Genomic DNA, 17,231 nt, shown 5'->3' on the forward strand with positions numbered 1-17,231 from the left:
TGACAAGAAATTTTGACCCAAGAAGAATGAAAATGTAATTATATTCCCTATATGACAGAAACATGTAATTTTACCTACTATTGATTCTGCCACATTTTTAAAAGGGACTATAGAATTAAATGGTAGAATACAGTGCAAACAAGTCAAAATCTATTGAAAAGTAGCTCTGTATTCCTATAGATCTTAAGGTATCTGGTAAATCAGAAATGCTTCTAATCTGTTATAATTTTGATGCAAGAGTCCATTAATAGTGATGGCAGTTGCTATATAAAGTACCTAGAAATACTCCGTCCCTAATTTCTGTATTAAAAATGCAGAAAAATAAGGTATCTACATACCTATCTATCTATGTGATTATCTGTGACATTTTAACTGTGTTTTATTTTAAGTACAAAAATTGACTATGCAGATGCATTAGCAGATAAAGATGCTCCTGGTTATGCTAGTACAGCTAATACTTTGATTCAAATCCAGTAATTTTGTTTAAAACTTCTAATACACATATAAACCCTGCTCAAGTTATTGGCCATGAAAATAAACTATTCAGACTCATTATGCCATCCAAAATTTTGCTCTTGTTCCCAAAAGCTTCCAGATTGCAGAGACAGTAGATCAAATCCATTCATGTGTATGTGGAATTTTATCACTGAAACTTTCTCTCTTTCTCTCTGTATATCAGACAGACAGTATTGCAACTACAAATAAAATTTGTTTTCTTGCAAATAAGCATATAATATGGTCCCACTACAATAGACATTATAAAATAATATATAACATGGTATCTGAAATGCTTTGGGGAAAGGTTTCTTTTCAGTACAAAAGTTTTGGAATTCAAAGTTAAGACTCGTCAAGAGATAATCACAACTGTAATTTGCAATATTACAAATAAAAGGAGTAGAAAGGATACAAATTGAACATATAGTTTAATCCTGGTTATTCCTTCCTTACTAAAAATTAAAATAAATGGGTTCATTGAAGAGGAAGATTTAAATAAATTGGTCTCCATCACTCTGGTGGTTTCTGCACAGCACACTAATAACATGTGTAACTCATTATTAATGAACCCTTTTCCTCCTGTTTGCCTTCACACTGAAGATTTCATCCCTCCAGGAAGTGATTGCAAATAGTCCAGGTTGTTGTAGCTCCTTTACACGAGAACACCTTTCCCCCCCCCTAAGGAATGCGAAGCTATGGAGGTAAGAATCCTCCGTGTATCTCTGTGGCTACGTACTAATTACATCCAATTTTTTTAAAAAAAGAATCCCCCTCTTGGGACATTTAAAGGGAGCTTAGTCAGAGAGCCCCCAACCCCCTCCCCCACATGCTTGGTGAACTTTGGGAAGAAGAGGCAGAATCACCTCCTGCAATGGCAGAGGGCTGCAGAAGCGAAAGTAAACATGTGGGTCATTGCAGGGAGGTGTGAAAATCAGGCAGTGGGTGAGAAAAGTAAGCTGCTGCCATGCAGTTCATTTGGGAGTGGCTTCTACTCAGGTTCTCAAAAAAGATCGACAGTTAACAGATTTTTGTAAAATCCAGGTTGAGGGAAATATAATGCGCTGAACCCGTTTTGGGAACAGCCCTGTGCAAAGTTCTTCCCCAAAACGGTATAAATAGCTTCCTCAGTTTATTATAGTCAGGCTGTGCAGAAACCACCTCTGTTAAAAGAGAATATTGTGGGAGACCATTCTACTGTGAACAAGCCTGGGAAAACATGGTTTCAAATTCCTGCTTAGCCCTAAAACCTCACTGGGAGACTTTCAACCAGTCATTCACTCTCTAAATATATTTATTGGGTTATTGGAAAGACATGAAAAACATTCTGTACTCCAGACATCAAATGCCCATACAGGAAGATAAATTGCCAAAGTATGGACTATGATGCACCTGCCTTACCCATGTTGCCATTTTCACTCATGGCAGTAATGGGCTGAAGGAAAGTCTGAATCTCTCTTTTTGAAATGCTTGAGTTCTCCGTCTATGCAAAACCTTCAGCTATATAGGTGGGGCTGTAATGAGGAAATACTTTGACTTAAGTGGGAAGAGAATAGAGCTTACACTCCAATTCCAAATCCAACAAAGCTCTATTCAGGTGAGAATTTATCTTGATCATCATTATTATTTTCACAGTTTATCTGAAGCTGAGAGTTTGTCTACTAAATAGCCAAGACAATGAATCTCCCTGCCTTGAATCCTATGTTCCCTGGAGGTCTTATTTACTGAAAACATCTTCCTGCTCAAAAGTGTCACACTTTCTTAACAGAAAAGTTTGCGAACAGTTAACAGAAAATCTGTACCAAGAAACCAAGCGAGTGCTGCGCAAGCAGACTAATTTTTTTCACAGCTTGAATAAATGCTGTTTCTCAATACACATTTTTAAGGAAAGCTGCTTGAGCCTCGTATTCCTCCCACTCCAAAAGAGAAACATCTGTAGCCTTTAACAAATCTTGCATTTTTAATGGCCTAAACCTCTTCTGGTTAGCTTACTCACCTAAGAATGGAACTAGGGAAAATATATAATTTAGCTACAAAATCCAAGGGAACATTTGTGCTTACTTGCCCTGAAAGGATAAGTTTGAAGGTGTAATGGACTGCACTGTTGGGATGTGGTGAGCAGATAGTGTCAAGAATTAATTTCCCCTCAGAAACAGAGAACCTTGAGGGACAGGCTATCCTCAGGAATGCCAGAGGGAAAGTCTGTTAGCTAAAGGTTTTGGTATTCAATTGAACTGAGGGCTTTTGGCTGAACAGTTGCTGTTCACTTAACAGGGGTAGAACTCCGAGGTGAATGGAATTCCCTGGATTGGTCTGGTTGAAGTACTTTCCTTTAAGGTTTCTAAAGGGTCAGTAGAGAACTGGGGAATAGGAAGAAAGTTCCCATACCAGGGGCTGGAGTACTGAAAGGAAGATACCAACCTCTTGGGTAACTGGAGAGAGTGTTTTAGAGCAACCACAGAATATATTGACCTAGAATAAGTCTGTCAATAGTTTCAAAACCTTTCATGAATTTGTATTATAGAACTATATACTGTATGTGTACTGGATTGTTTTCTCTCAAGAATTTCCAAATCCTGATTTGCCCTGACCTTTCCTCTTTTTGTTAAAATCTGTTGTTTTTAAACTATTCAAAAACAAATCCTCAAGTCCCATTTTATCTGAGTAAGAAATTCCTGTCTCTGAGGTAAAGAGAAGCAGATTTGGGTTGTCATAGAAGGCTTCCAGTGTTTTGTCCCCAGTCAAAATTGAGTATCTAAAAAATTGCTCATAAGCCACTTTACATAATTCAGTCAAAACCGTAGCCCTCTTCACATGCTATAATGAATTCATTTACATCCTGCACATACCTGTGTACATTTCTTTGAAACAAAGAGCCAATGTGCATTCACAAATGAAACGAGAGACCAGTACCTGGATAAATGTGGGATTTCAATCACATGTTTATATATACAAGCATTGAATATAACATGAGAATTACTCAATGCATGTATAAAGAATAATCATGTATACACTGTACACAAATAATACATGTATTCATTGTAATCTGTGCTTTTATGAGGTAAGTATGGTTGTAGCAATACTGTCCTGTGTCTTTTTTTAATTGGTTGAAATATCCAAAAACCTGTACCACTGTCAGTTCCATCCGGGGGGGGGGGGGAGCAATTCCTCAGGAGGCAATATGTTCCTGGCACCAACATAAATGACACTTGCGCCAGCATAAGGGGTATTTATACCTGTGCAGAAGCACTTATACTGGCTCTCAGGTGCCATGCAGAAGTACACTGCTCAGGTGCTAGAGCTGCCACAGGTCTAGTGCTCCTCTAGTACAGGAGCTGGTGTTGGTGCCAGAAGGAGCATTCCTGGGAGTGGAAGCAGCTTTGTTGGTTGCCCAATTTGCTGGTGTACACTTAGACCAGCAAAAGAGATAGGTGCAGCCCATGGAGCTGCATATTCTGTGGGGGTTGGAGGAGCATCCCTATTGGCTTGCTGGCTGTGGTGCAGCAAGTCTTTTTTTGGAGGTAGTGTAGATGCACCATGGCTCTGTTATCCTGACTTTGATGCAACTACCTCCCTTCCTCAGCACTGTACTTTCAAAGTACACAAGATTTATGGAAGATACTGGTGCCATATGGGTTTTTTCATACCATATTTTTTTCTTCTATGCCTTTCTTGCTTTCTCTTAAGTATGAGGTGACTATTCTGTTATCTCTTTTTAAGGCTGTACAGACCTACTTAAACTGGAGAGCAGAAGAAAGTAGACCATTGTTGGCATGCGAGCCCATAGCAAGACGTGTATGTGTGGGGGGACATATTCCATCAGTCACAGACCAGGAAAGGGATTTGGGTGTCTGAGTTGATAGTTCCATGGGAATGTCAATTCAATGCATGGCAGCTGTGAAAAAGGCAAACTCTATGCTGGAGATAATTAGGAAAGGAATTGATAATAAAACTGCAAAGATTGTCATGCCCTTATATAAAGCAGTGTTGCGACTGCACTTGGAGTACTATGTTCAGTTCTGGTCACCACATCTCAAAAAGGATATTGAAGAGATAGAAAAAGTGCAAAGAGGATGATTGAGGGACTGGAGCACCTTCCTTATGAGGAGAGGCTGCAGCGTTTGGGACTCTTTAGTTTGGAGAGGAGACGTCTGAGGGGGGATATGATTGAAGTCTACAAAATTATGCATGGGGTAGAAAATGTTGACAGAGAGAAAATTTTCTCTCTTTCTCACAATACTAAAACCAGGGAGCATCCATTGAAAATGCTGGGGGAAAAAATTAGGACTAATAAAAGGAAACATTTCTTCACGGAACATGTGATTGGTGTTTGGAATATGCTGCCACAAGAAGTGGTGATGGCATCTAACCTGGATAGCTTTAAAAGGGGCTTGGACAGATTTATGGAGGAGAAGTCGATCCATGGCTACCAATCTTGATCCTCCTTGATCTGAGATTGCAAATGACTTAGCAGACCAGGTGTTGGGAGCAGCATCAGCAGAAGGCCATTGCTTTCACATCCTGCATATGAGCTCCCAAAGGTATTTGGTGGGCCACTACGAGTAGCAGAGTGCTCTGGTCTGATCCAGCAGGCTCTTTCTTATGTTCTCTTAACATTTTAAAAATAAACAACTGTTTTTTTCCTGATGATATCAGTTTTAGGTACAGTTTCCCAGATCCATGACTTCTGTTCTATAGACAGTTCCCCCAGAACTAGGGTTGGTCAATACTAAAAAAATTCGGTAAAATTTGGATTTGGGTATTTTGGGGCATAAAATGATTTGTATACCCGAATCCGAATCATAGCCGATTCGGATATGCCCGAAAATTCGGGTAAATCCGAAAAATTCGGGTACGTTTTATTATTTTTTTGAATTTTTGGTGTTTTTACACGTTTTGGCCTGCAGGGGACGCAATTTTAAAGCTTTCAGCAACACTAAACTTTCAGGGGATAATCATATGGGGACTATCCTGATGATTCTCCCCAAGTTTATGCAGTTTGGTTCAGGGGGGGGAACGAAGTTATTGACCCTCAAAAGGGGTGCCCCATCCCCCATTGTTTCCAAGGGAAGCTAACAGGAGATGGGGGCTACACTTTTGAAGGTCCATAACTTTGGACCCATGAACCAAACTTCTTTTACCAGAACTTGGGGAGTATCATAGGGACAGTACTACTTTATGATACCCCTGAAATTTTGGTGACAGTAGCTCTAAAAGTGCACCCTCACAGTCACCCAAAAGAAATTTCCCCAGATTCTGTGCTCTGTAGTGGCTGGCTGGCTGGCTCCATTGCTGTCAATAGGCAATTTCTGGTTGGAGGGGCTGTGGAGTGCACATTTCATGGTAAACCCAACAAAACTTTCAGGGGTGTCTTCAGGAGAGTCTCTTCATGACAACCACATCCAGGTTTGGTGACCCGTTGCTTCAAGTGGGTTCAATGTTATGGGTAGGGTCCATCTCCCACTGCCCCCATATAAGCAAAGTTCCTCAAACCTGGATGGTGTCATTCAGAGACTCCTCCTGAAGATACCACCTGAACGTTTTGTGACTTTGTGCAATTCCTTTGATAAATGTGCACCCCACAGCCTCTCCACCAGAAAATTCCCCATTGGACAGCAATGCAGAAGTCACTGCAGAAAAGAATATTGCTGGGCAGAATTTTGGGGGGTGCCTTTGCAGGGGCGCATTTTTAGACATATCAGCACCAAAATATCAGGGTATCATCAGGTGACTGTCCTGATGATCACCTCCCAAGCTTTGGTGCAGTTTGGTTTAGGGGCCAAAGCTATAAGGCCCCTCAAAATGGTAGCCACCATCTCCTTAGCTCCCATTGGAAACCACCAATGGGGGGATAGGGGAGCCCCCCTTTGAGGGGTCTATAACTTGGGCCCCCCCCCTGAACCAAACTGCACCAAACATGGGGCGTGCCATCAGGATCGTCTCCTGATGATACCTCTGAAATTCGGTGCCACTAGCTTTAAAAAATTCTGGTTTTCATGTGTTTCACCGGCTCCTGCACATGAAGCCTGGCTGGAGTGGAGTGAGTTGCCGATTGAAACACTAAACCAGCATTTTAAAGCTAGTGACACCAAACTTTCAGGGTATTTCATCAGGAGACTGTCCTGATGATACCCCACAGTTTGGTGCAGTTTGGTTCAGGGGAGCCAAAAGTTATGGACTCTTCCTAAAGGTGTAGCCCCATCCCTATCAGCTCCCATTGGAAACAATGGGGATAGTTGCACCCCTTTTGAGGGTCCATGTACCTGAACCAAACTGCACCAAACTTGGTGGGCGTCATCAGGACAGTCACCTGATGATACCCTGATAATTTGAGGAATGCCCGATACATCTCAAAATGCCGCGCCTGCAGGGCACTCCCCAGGTTTTGTTCAAGATTCTTTGTTCTGCAGTGATCTTAGTTGTGGTTGTTGAAATCAATGGGGAATTTCTGGCAGAGGGCTGTGAGGCGCACATTTCTGAAGGCATGGCCACAAAACTCTCAGGGTATCTTCAGGGAGAGTTTCTGGATTATCAATTATTCAGGTTTGGGGAATTTTGCTTCAGGGGGTTTACCTCTATGGGACCCCAAAAGGTTAGGGCCCATCTCCCACTGCCCCCTGAAGCAAAAGTCTCCAAACCTAGATGGTGTCATCTGGAAGATACCCCGAAGTGCTTTTGTGGCTTTACCATGAAAAATATGCACTCCACAAGCCCCCTCATCAGAAATTCCCTATTGACAGCAATGCAGCTCACTGCAGAACAAAGAATCTTGTGCAAAGTACTTAAAAGTTTGCAGGGGGTGCATTTGTAGATGCATCAGGCACCAATATTTCGTAGCCGCATTAACAGGAGACAGTCCTGATGATGTTCTTTTAGTTTGGTGCAGTTTGGTTCAGGGGGGCCAAAGTTATGGACCCTCAAAAGGGTAGCCTCATCTCCTTAGTTCCCATTGGAAAGAATGTGGGATAGGGATACCCCTTTTGGGGGTCCATAACTTTGGCCCCCCCTAAACCAAACTGCACCAAACTTGGAGGGTATCATCAGAACAGTCTTCTGATGATACCCTGAAATTCTGGTGCCGATAGGTTTAAAAATGCGCCCCCTGCAGGCCGAAATGTGAAAAAACACCAAAAAATAAAAACGCAATTCGGCTGGTGATCCGAATCCCATGGATTCGGATCTGTTAGGATTCGGACAGCTCAGATTCGGACCTTGCTCGTCCGAATCCATCCGAATCAGTGCAGATTCGGTAAAAATCCAGATTTGGACTGTCCGAATCTCCAACCCTACCCAGAACCTTTCCAATTTTAACAGATACTTATTAAATACAAGTGCTTGAGTTTACATTGAGCATTGAAGTTTACATTGTACGCTGTATATGAATGTTTGTGCATGTGTGAGAGAGAGAGAGGTGGGGAGAGGTTTCCAGATAACAAACAAGGATTAGAACTTTTTAATACTTCCACACATTAAAAATAAAACATACCTGCATGTAGAAAGACAGCATATCATGAAGAAGATCAGTCAGAGCTTTCTATATGCAAAGATCTTGTGCATGGAGGGACCATTCAAGCATGCAGTCCCTTAACCTGCTGTCTGAAGAGATTTTTCCCAATGTCTACTCATAGCATGACAGAATGGAAAGTACTGATCACTTCTATCCCTGTGTAATATAGGTGGAAGGGGATAATCTTCCTTTAAGGGAGAATTCCTGATGTAATTTTTTTTAAGTCAAAGCTCAGAATACCAGCTTCCTTGCCATTGTTCCAGTGATGATGATGAAACACTCTATTCAATGATGCACATTACAACATTGGATCTATACTCTGTAAGAATAATGCCTTTTCATGCTTGTTTCAAGACAGTAATTCTAGACCAGGTGTTGGGGAACAATCACGAGAACTTGCAGGGTTGGGGAGTCTTAGTGATTTTTGTCATTTTACAGTTATGGTTGTATGAGAATTCCTGCAGTCAGTGTGTGCAGCATAAGAATGCAAAGCTTACAAAGCATAAAAACTAAAATCACAAAATGATATAGACATTTTGGAAACCTGCGTTGCTTATACCTTATCTCATGCAGCTGTCCTGCTGAAGCCAAGCAAGTTTGGGTTTGGTGGAACACTGTCTGGGAACTCTATGTAGAGGGCTACTAAGAGCCTCCAGACCAAACTTACTTGCAGGTCCCCTATCATATCACCCTAACCCAATCCCAACATCATGAGATAATGAATAACATGACAAGCTCAGTTCCATGGATTCTCAGTTTAACCAAGCTATCTTAAAGTACACTCCCTGAGCCATCCTGTCTCGGCAACACTGTCTATGTTTACTGCCTTGAGGTCCCTGTTGGAAAAACAGAATGTAAATGAACAAACAGTGAAATGAGCATGTGCATCTTTGCTGCTATGTTTACTACTTAAGAATCGAAGAAGAAGAAATTCTAAATTTTATATTCTTCCGCTTCAGCCTTTATCTTTTGTGGATCAGCAGAAACTACATCAAACTGGTTTTATGTGTTCTGATCAAGTGGTTGACATTTGTGGTAAGATGAAACAAATGCATGGCTGGGAAAAACCTTATCCATTCTGAGTAGATAAACGTGACCCTGATGGCCCAATGGTCTAATTCAATATAATATAGTTTTATGTGTTTATGTGGCATTGGAGCACAAAACAGACCAGCACATTGCCAGACGGCATTTGCTAATTTTAACTTGCGAAAAGGTCACAAAACACAACTTTAAATTTCTATTTCAAGGACATTTCTATCCATTCTAGTTCATTATTCTAAAAGGTCCTTCCCACTGGACATTTAAACCCTTTAATCTTTCCCTCTGCAGTTATCACTGATTCCTAAATATTCTGTCCTTCCTTCCTAGGAATCCTGTCACACGGATTGCTTGACCATTCATTTTAGCAGCATTGCTTTGTCCGCTGAAGAGCATTTGGCAAGAGCAGCAGGACTGCAAGAATGGCTAAGGGAAAATGTTTGGCTAACCGATCAGTTCCTTTTTCTCTGCCGCTGCTGTATATGAACAATTCATGCTGATTTTATCAGTGCAGACATCATGCCATTTGGCAGAAAGTTAAAACTCAAATTGAAGTTTTTGCTTTTTTAAGAGTGGGAAAACCTTTCATGTGCTCTGATAGCATTTAAGAGTTTTGTGAATATCCTTGCCTCCAAAGGTATCATCATGTAAGCACAAGTTTCTTCTGCGCTCAGGCTATTCTACAGCTTCCTGTCACAGTAGGATCAAGTTTCAAATATTTATAATGGATGCATGTTCTCTTTCTTGATAATGGCATGAGAAAATAGGCCAGATCGTGCTGGGTTGCCACAAAAAGCGGCATTCATCTTCGCTGTGAGAAAAGGCCCTGCTGGTGCAGTTACATGTAAAACCCACAGAGTGGTACATGAAGCTGGAGATGAGTACAAAAGAATGTGCCCCTTTCAAAGAGTAAGAGCTCTAGGCAAGCAGGGGTTCAAACTCTGTAATTATACCTGATGCACTGTAAGTCGCTGTGCCCAATCAATTGGGAGATTTACTTCTGCCTCATCAAGCCTTGTAACTGTTTAGTGTTATTATTTTGCAATGTTATTTTTTTCTTATAAATTAAAGCAGAGCAGAGCTACTTTTGCAAAAGAAAATTCAATACATTCCAATTAGTTCTGTAACATTTCTGTTTGATTGAAGTGTTTGAGATTCTACTGGAGCTATTATGAGCTTGGCAGCAATGTTCAAATTACATGGAGGTGAAAAAAAGGCAGGATTTCATGCATATAACTCTCCATGTTTCCACTTACATTTTGTTTCATGCCACAACCTAAAGAAATCCCTCACGTACCCTTCATGCCTCTGCTGTACATTTCATAATGCAGAGTAACAGAGATTACCCATAAAGCCTGAGGTAAGTTTTTGAAGGACTCATAGAAATCTGTCTGACAGTTATCAACAGAGCAACCATGCACCCATTGCCTGTGCAGTGTTTGATGGAAGAGAATCAGAGGTTGTTCTGTGCAGTGTCAAGACTTTGAAACTCCGGCTCATTCCGCACATGCAGAATAATGCAGAAGCTGTGCGGAATAGCAAAATCCACTTGCAAACAGTTGTGAACGTGGTTTGAAAACGCATTATTTTGCCTGTGCAGAAGGGGCCTCCCTCTCAACAGAAATTCATCTACCATTGTACAACCTTTCTGAAAGACGTGAGGCAAAGCTTTTTTTTTCTTTTCCCTGACCTTTATTATGTTATTTACCCTGCCACTGGTGATATTTCTATTTTATTAGTGTCATTGCCTATACTTTGTTCTTTTATTTTCCCTTTATTTCTGCTTTTGTCAGTGATCTTACTTATTTTTGTTATTAATTTATTTTATGCTGCTAATTTCCTATTTTGCAGCCTATGCTTGATTAGGCACAAGATCTTTGCTGCATAGTAGAGGCCAGTGTTCATTGCAACAAAATTTCTTGTAAGGACATATTTTCTGGAGCCCCACTTTCACTTTCCACTCTTCATGGCAAACAAAACCATTTAAAGCAGGATTTAAATATTGCTTCGCCACCAGCTTTGCCATAGACATCTTATCTCCGGCCACAGCTAACCTTCCCAGTCCCTTGCACCAGTTGCAAGAATTTGAAAAAAAGCCCTACTTTTTATGCACACCTCTAAATGCCCACCATAGTATCCCTCATTGCTGTGTACAGGTGTAAAAGCTGGACAGTGAAGAAAGTTGGCATGAAGAAAATTGATTCCTTGGAAATGAGTTTTTGTAAGAGTTTTATGGACTAAACTATGGACTAAACTAAACACTGTGGACTGCCAAAAACAACAAATAAATGGCTTCTAGATCAAATCAAGTCTGAACTCTCTCTAGGAGCTAAAAGTTCTGAGCAAAGCTGTAATGACAGAACATTTTGAGGGACATTAATTTAATAAGGTCCTTATAAATTTGAGGAGCCTGGATAACATTTAATGAACACAGACATATGAAATATTTACTTTCTTACACATCTAAACTTATGTTATTGCTTTACCAACAACTGACAACTAAAAACAAAAGAGCCTTACATTACTTGAATAATGAAATGGCTTTAAACATGGTAAATGCAGAAATACACCATTAATTTTTTGTTTCACTTTATAAACTTTAATAGCCACAAGATGGTGAAGCGTATGAGAACACTAGACCTCGACTTATATGTCTTCTTGGCATTATCCATACATCAAACTTCCATTATCTCTATTTAATTGAGTATTGAAATAAATGAAACTGGCTTAAGACTTTTCAGCTGCAGCCATAAAATATATTAGTTAATGTCATTATTATTAGCATAGTAAAACATCAGCACCCTAACCTATTGCACCTACAATTCTGAATTTTAGTAGTTCATTATAATAAAGGCAAGATCAATTTTCCATGTGCAAAATGTTATCAATATTAGTTTGTTCATAATATATAGAAATCAATGACCATTCTCCAGCATACCTTATGCCACATTCAATAAACTGGCATTGATTCCTTGCTCAGTGCTCAGTAATGATATCAAAGGCACAACATACCGCAACCAAATTTAATGTATATGGTAATTCTAGTTTAATTTCAGAGGTGCACACAATTTAACACAATATCATTAATAGATTACATTGTCTTTACTTCTTTATTCTCTGTGTTATTTTTAAAAAAGCCCTATTGGGTAAGTCCAACATTTACATGAAACTCCATTGATGAGAGGGAGGTATCACTGCAACCTCTGCAACTTCTGCCTGTCTCATAAAACTAGCTTAAATATCAGTGCTGCACAGAGGGTTTATGGGACTTGAGGCAGGGGTAATGTTAGGGGCTCTTCAAGGCATTTCCTAATAAATATCGAAAACTGATCAGCTGTCTGTTTTTTGCCATCTGATATGCCCCTTTCAGCTGGCACCACCCAAACTAACTCGATACTGCCTCCTGCTATATCACCATTTCATTCACTTTCAACAGGAAAGAAGGGGACAGTGGCTCAGTGGCAGAGTATCTGCTTAGCATGAAGGAAGTACCAAGATCAGTCCTTGGCATCTCCAGTCAAAATAATTAGGATCTCTCACATATCTATCATTAAAGAGAAAATGATTAAACAGGTAGAAAAGCAAGACATGCTGAGGAAGAGCTTTTGAAGAGGCAAGTCCTACCTTATAAACTTATTAGAGTTCTTTGAGGGTGTAAACAGGCATATGGATAAGGGGAAACCAGTGAACATTGTCTACTTGGATTTTCAAAAGGCTTCTGACAAAGTTCCTCACCAGACACTATTGAGGAATAAGAGTTGAAGTCCCCCTATGAATAAAAACTTGTTGAGAAACAGGAAGCAAATGGGTTGGTGTAAATGGCAAATTCTCACAATGGAGAGATGTAGGGAGTGGTGTCCCCCAAGGATCCGTTTTGGGACCAGTGCTCTTTAACCTATTCATAAATGACCTGGAAGTAGGGGTGGATAGCATGGTGGCCAAGTTTGCGGATGATACCAAATTATGTAGGGTGGCGAGAACCACAAAGGATTGCAAAGAGCTCCAAGCGGAACTTTATAAATTAGGTGAGTGGGCTAAGAAATGGCAAATGCAGTTTAATGTTGCAAGTTATTGCCTCTTTGGCTGATGTTTCTTGGCCGAAATGTCCCATGGTAGCTCCGGGAGCATGCCTGCGACGGTGCTTTTTGCCCTGCTTTTGACTCTTCACTGGTCCCCAGTTCTTCCTGGGGTTTGAGGCAGGGCCAGCATGTTATGCCCAGTGGTGGGATTCAGCAGGTTTCCACCACTTTGGTACAACCAGTTGTTAAAATGGTGCTTGTAAACAACCAGTTGTTAAATTATTTGAATCCCACCACCGAAACTGGTTGTTACTTGAATCCCACCACTGGTTATGCCAATTAGAATGTGAGAAACTGTTTCTTCACAAGCCTGGTGCTTCTCTATGTGTCCCACAAGCTGTTCTGCAATGTCTTCCACACATGCGCAGACAACCTCTGTTTCTCACATTCTAATTGGCTGAATCTTCCCCCTTCCCCCCACTAGCTTTCACTATTTTAGTTTTAAATGATCCTGAACACAAGACACTAAACTATTGCATTTGCGAGGGAATCGCCATCCTACACACCCCCTCTGTCTAAAATCTAAATCTAAAATCCTTGCGTATGCGAGAGAATCGCCACCCTTCCATACACGGTGCCTGCACCCGCCACATTTCTGTCTAAAAACCAAGGTTTCTCCCTCTGTTTTTTTCCACTGCAAGCTGGGGAAGGGCACCAATTCTCAGCATCTGTCCATTGGTGGGGCAGGCCAGAAGGGCAAAGTGGGGAAAATGGCCCCAGTTCTGCTGCCAAGGAGTTTTGCATGGCAGCAGAAGCCACCAGAGCAACAAAGGGGCATTTCAAAAGAACCTCAACCTTTGCAGTTCTGGAAATTCATGAAGCAAAGCCAATATCATGGGGTGGTGCCAGGGCAACAATGTGGCAGACACGCTGCAGCACCAGGAGCCATAAAGAACTCTTGGCTGCACTGGACTATTCTCCATACTAACAACGGGGCATTTTTACCGTGAAAAATTGGTCTTTGGGCAAAGGAGACCAAGAAGAGGTAGTTACCCCAGCCCTGAAACAAAATGAGGGAGGGAGGGAGAACAGTTTCTGTCTTTAAGTGAGAAGAATGTATGTGAGAGATTGATTTCGGCAAAGCTCAATCCTGGCTTTGTTACCAAATCACACCATGGTTCCACCAGGGACACTTTGGCTATACAGAATGTTAACAATATTTATTGCAGTTGAATACTAGGCAGTCCTTTGACAGTATATTTAACTGGTTGATCATAAGAACATAAGAACATAAGAACATAAGAACATAAGAACATAAGAACATAAGAACAAGCCAGCTGGATCAGACCAAAGTCCATCTAGTCCAGCTCTCTGCTACTCGCAGTGGCCCACCAGGTGCCCTGTGGAGCTCACATGTAGGATGTGAACGCAATGGCCTTCTGCGGCTGTTGCTCCCGATCACCTGGTCTGTTAAGGAATTTGCAATCTCAGATCAAAGAGGATCAAGATTGGTAGCCAAAAATCGACTTCTCCTCCATAAATCTGTCCAAGCCCCTTTTAAAGCTATCCAGGTTAGTGGCCATCACCACCTCCTGTGGCAGCATATTCCAAACACCAATCACACGTTGCGTGAAGAAGTGTTTCCTTTTATTAGTCCTAATTCTTCCCCCCAGCATTTTCAATGAATGGCCCCTGGTTCTAGTATTGTGAGAAAGAGAGAAAAATTTCTCTCTGTCAACATTTTCTACCCCATGCATAATTTTATAGACTTCAATCATATCCCCCCTGGGCCGCCTAGCCTCTCCAAACCAAAGAGTCTCCAAACGCTTCTGCAGCCTCTCCTCATAGGGAAGGTGCTCCAGTCCCTCAATCATCCTTTTGTTAGGCCTTTCTCTGCACTTCTTTTTCTATCTCCTCAATATCCTTTTTTGAGATGCGTAGTGACCAGAACTGGACATGGCCAGTACTCCAAGTGCAAGTCGCACCACTGCTTTTATATAAGGGCATACGACAATCTTTGCAGTTTTATTATCAATTCCTTTCCTAAATGATCCTAAAGCATAGCAGTTTTAGCTGCTTTTTCTACAGCTTGCCATGGCATTGAGTTTGATGACATTCCCATGGAACTATCAACTAAGACTTCTAAATCCCTTCCTCCTGGTCTGTGACTGATAGCACTGACACCCTGTATGCAGTATGTGGGAAGTTTGGATTTTTTGCCTCCTGTGTGCACTCTCACTTTACATTTTGCCACTATTGAACTGCATTTGCCATTTTCTGGAGCTCCACCACCTAATTCTATCAAGGTCCGCTGGGAGCTCTTCGCAATCCCTTTTTGTGGGTTCTCACCCACCCTACATAATTTGGTATCATCTGCAAAATCCTTGGCCACCACGCTTACCCACCCCTACTTCTAGGTCATTTATGAATAGGGTTAAAGAGCACTGGTCCCAAAACGGATCCTTGGGGACACCACTCCCAACATCTCTCCATTGTGAGAACTTCCCATTTACACCCACTCTTTGTTTCCTGTTTCTCAACCAGTTTTTAATCCATAGGAGGACTTCCCCTCTTATTCCTTCATTGCTGAGTTTTCTCATCGGTCTCTGGTGAGGAACTTTGTCAAAAGTTTCTCCTTTGGAAATCCAAGTAGACAAATGTCCACTGGTTCAAATTCCCTGTCCATGCCTGTTTACACCCCTCAAAGCAACTCTTAGTAAGTTTGTAAGTGATCAGGATTTGTTCTCTGCAAAAAAGCCATGCTGACTCTTTTCTCAGTAAGTGTAGTCTCTGTTTTTCTTAAGCATTGCTTTAATAATTTTATCTTTAATGATAGATTCTACTAATTTACCAGGAACAGATGTAAAACTGACTGGCCTGTAATTTCCCGGGTCCCCCCTAGATCCTTTCTTAAAGATTGGTGTGACATTGGCCATCTTCCAGTATTCAGGGATGGAGCCTGATTCCAGGGATAAGTTGCATATTAAAGTGAGAAGATCAGCAATTTCATGCTTGAGCTCTTTAAGAACTCTTGGGTGAATGCAATCTGGGCCAGGGGATTTGGTAACATTTAGTTTATCAATGGCTGCCAGAACTTCTTCCTTGTCTACCACTATCTTCGCTAGTTCCTCGGATTCGCCTCCTAAGAAGCTTGGTTCAGGTGCAGGAATGTTCCCCCTTCAATAAGTGCTGAGGAAGTCATGTGACTGTCCAGAATGCTACGTGAATTGGCTTTCTGCATATAAGGTTAAAATGCAGGAAACTGAACTTATCACCACCAGTTTATTTATTAACATACAGTTATACACACTGCCAGTGGATATGTATATCGCTTAAAATGCTAGAAGTGGTCATCTGATTCATTCTAGGAGGTATGCCTTAACAACAGAACAGGTCTAGTAAAGTCTACCTAGCTAAAAACTAAACTGATGTTATAAATATAGTAGTACTAATAAAAAATATAAGAGAGTAGAGGGAAAGAAATTTGAAAATAAACGACTAGGGAAAAACAACTCAAGAAAAAAGAATAGAAGATATTTTATTGCACAGTCTGGTGACAGAAAATATTATAGGCTTCCTTAGGATTACTAACCTATGAAATGAGTGCCTAAATTGTAATCGGCTGTAAAATGGTGACAATAGTAGTAATAGACTATTTTACAATCTTTTCAAAGTTAGCAGCCATAAAGGCAAGAAAAACAACAACACAGAGCTCTAATACAAGAATGTTTTACTATTTTTATTTTGTGTGTTAATTGGTCAAAGAGGAAAGGAGATTATAAAGGAATAAGTGACTCATAAGAAATGGATAATGAAAATGAAAATGAAAGCAGAGAAAGAAATGTAAATTGTAAGTACAACAACTTGTATTTTAAAAAATCCTAAAGGTTAAGTCTGAAATGCTAATAAAGGCAAGAGCAAAATACTTACCGACTGGACTGATTCACAAAAACACAGTTTGGGTATAATCTAGCCATGTGTTATGTAAACTCAATCCTATGGGATTTATGCATGAGTAACTAAACTCAGGTTTGCAACCTTAAACCTGAAGTTTGAGATCTCCAGTGACACAAACATTAATAAATCTACTGAAGTCAATAAAGCAGTTTCAATGAAGTCAGTGAGATTAATTCTTGTCAGCTAAGCTTAAAGACATAACAATCAGTCAGCTG

General features: G+C 40.8%; 1 protein-coding gene across 1 annotated transcript in view; it reads right to left on the reverse strand.

Annotated features, from left to right (window-relative positions):
* SPON1 (spondin 1) overlaps window positions 1–17,231 on the reverse strand; it is a 397,555-nt gene that overhangs the window by 162,447 nt on the left and 217,877 nt on the right. The gene's annotated exons all lie outside the window — the stretch shown is intronic.

The sequence above is a fragment of the Sphaerodactylus townsendi genome, linkage group LG02 (assembly GCF_021028975.2).
Source record: "Sphaerodactylus townsendi isolate TG3544 linkage group LG02, MPM_Stown_v2.3, whole genome shotgun sequence".
Classification (NCBI taxonomy): domain Eukaryota; kingdom Metazoa; phylum Chordata; class Lepidosauria; order Squamata; family Sphaerodactylidae; genus Sphaerodactylus; species Sphaerodactylus townsendi.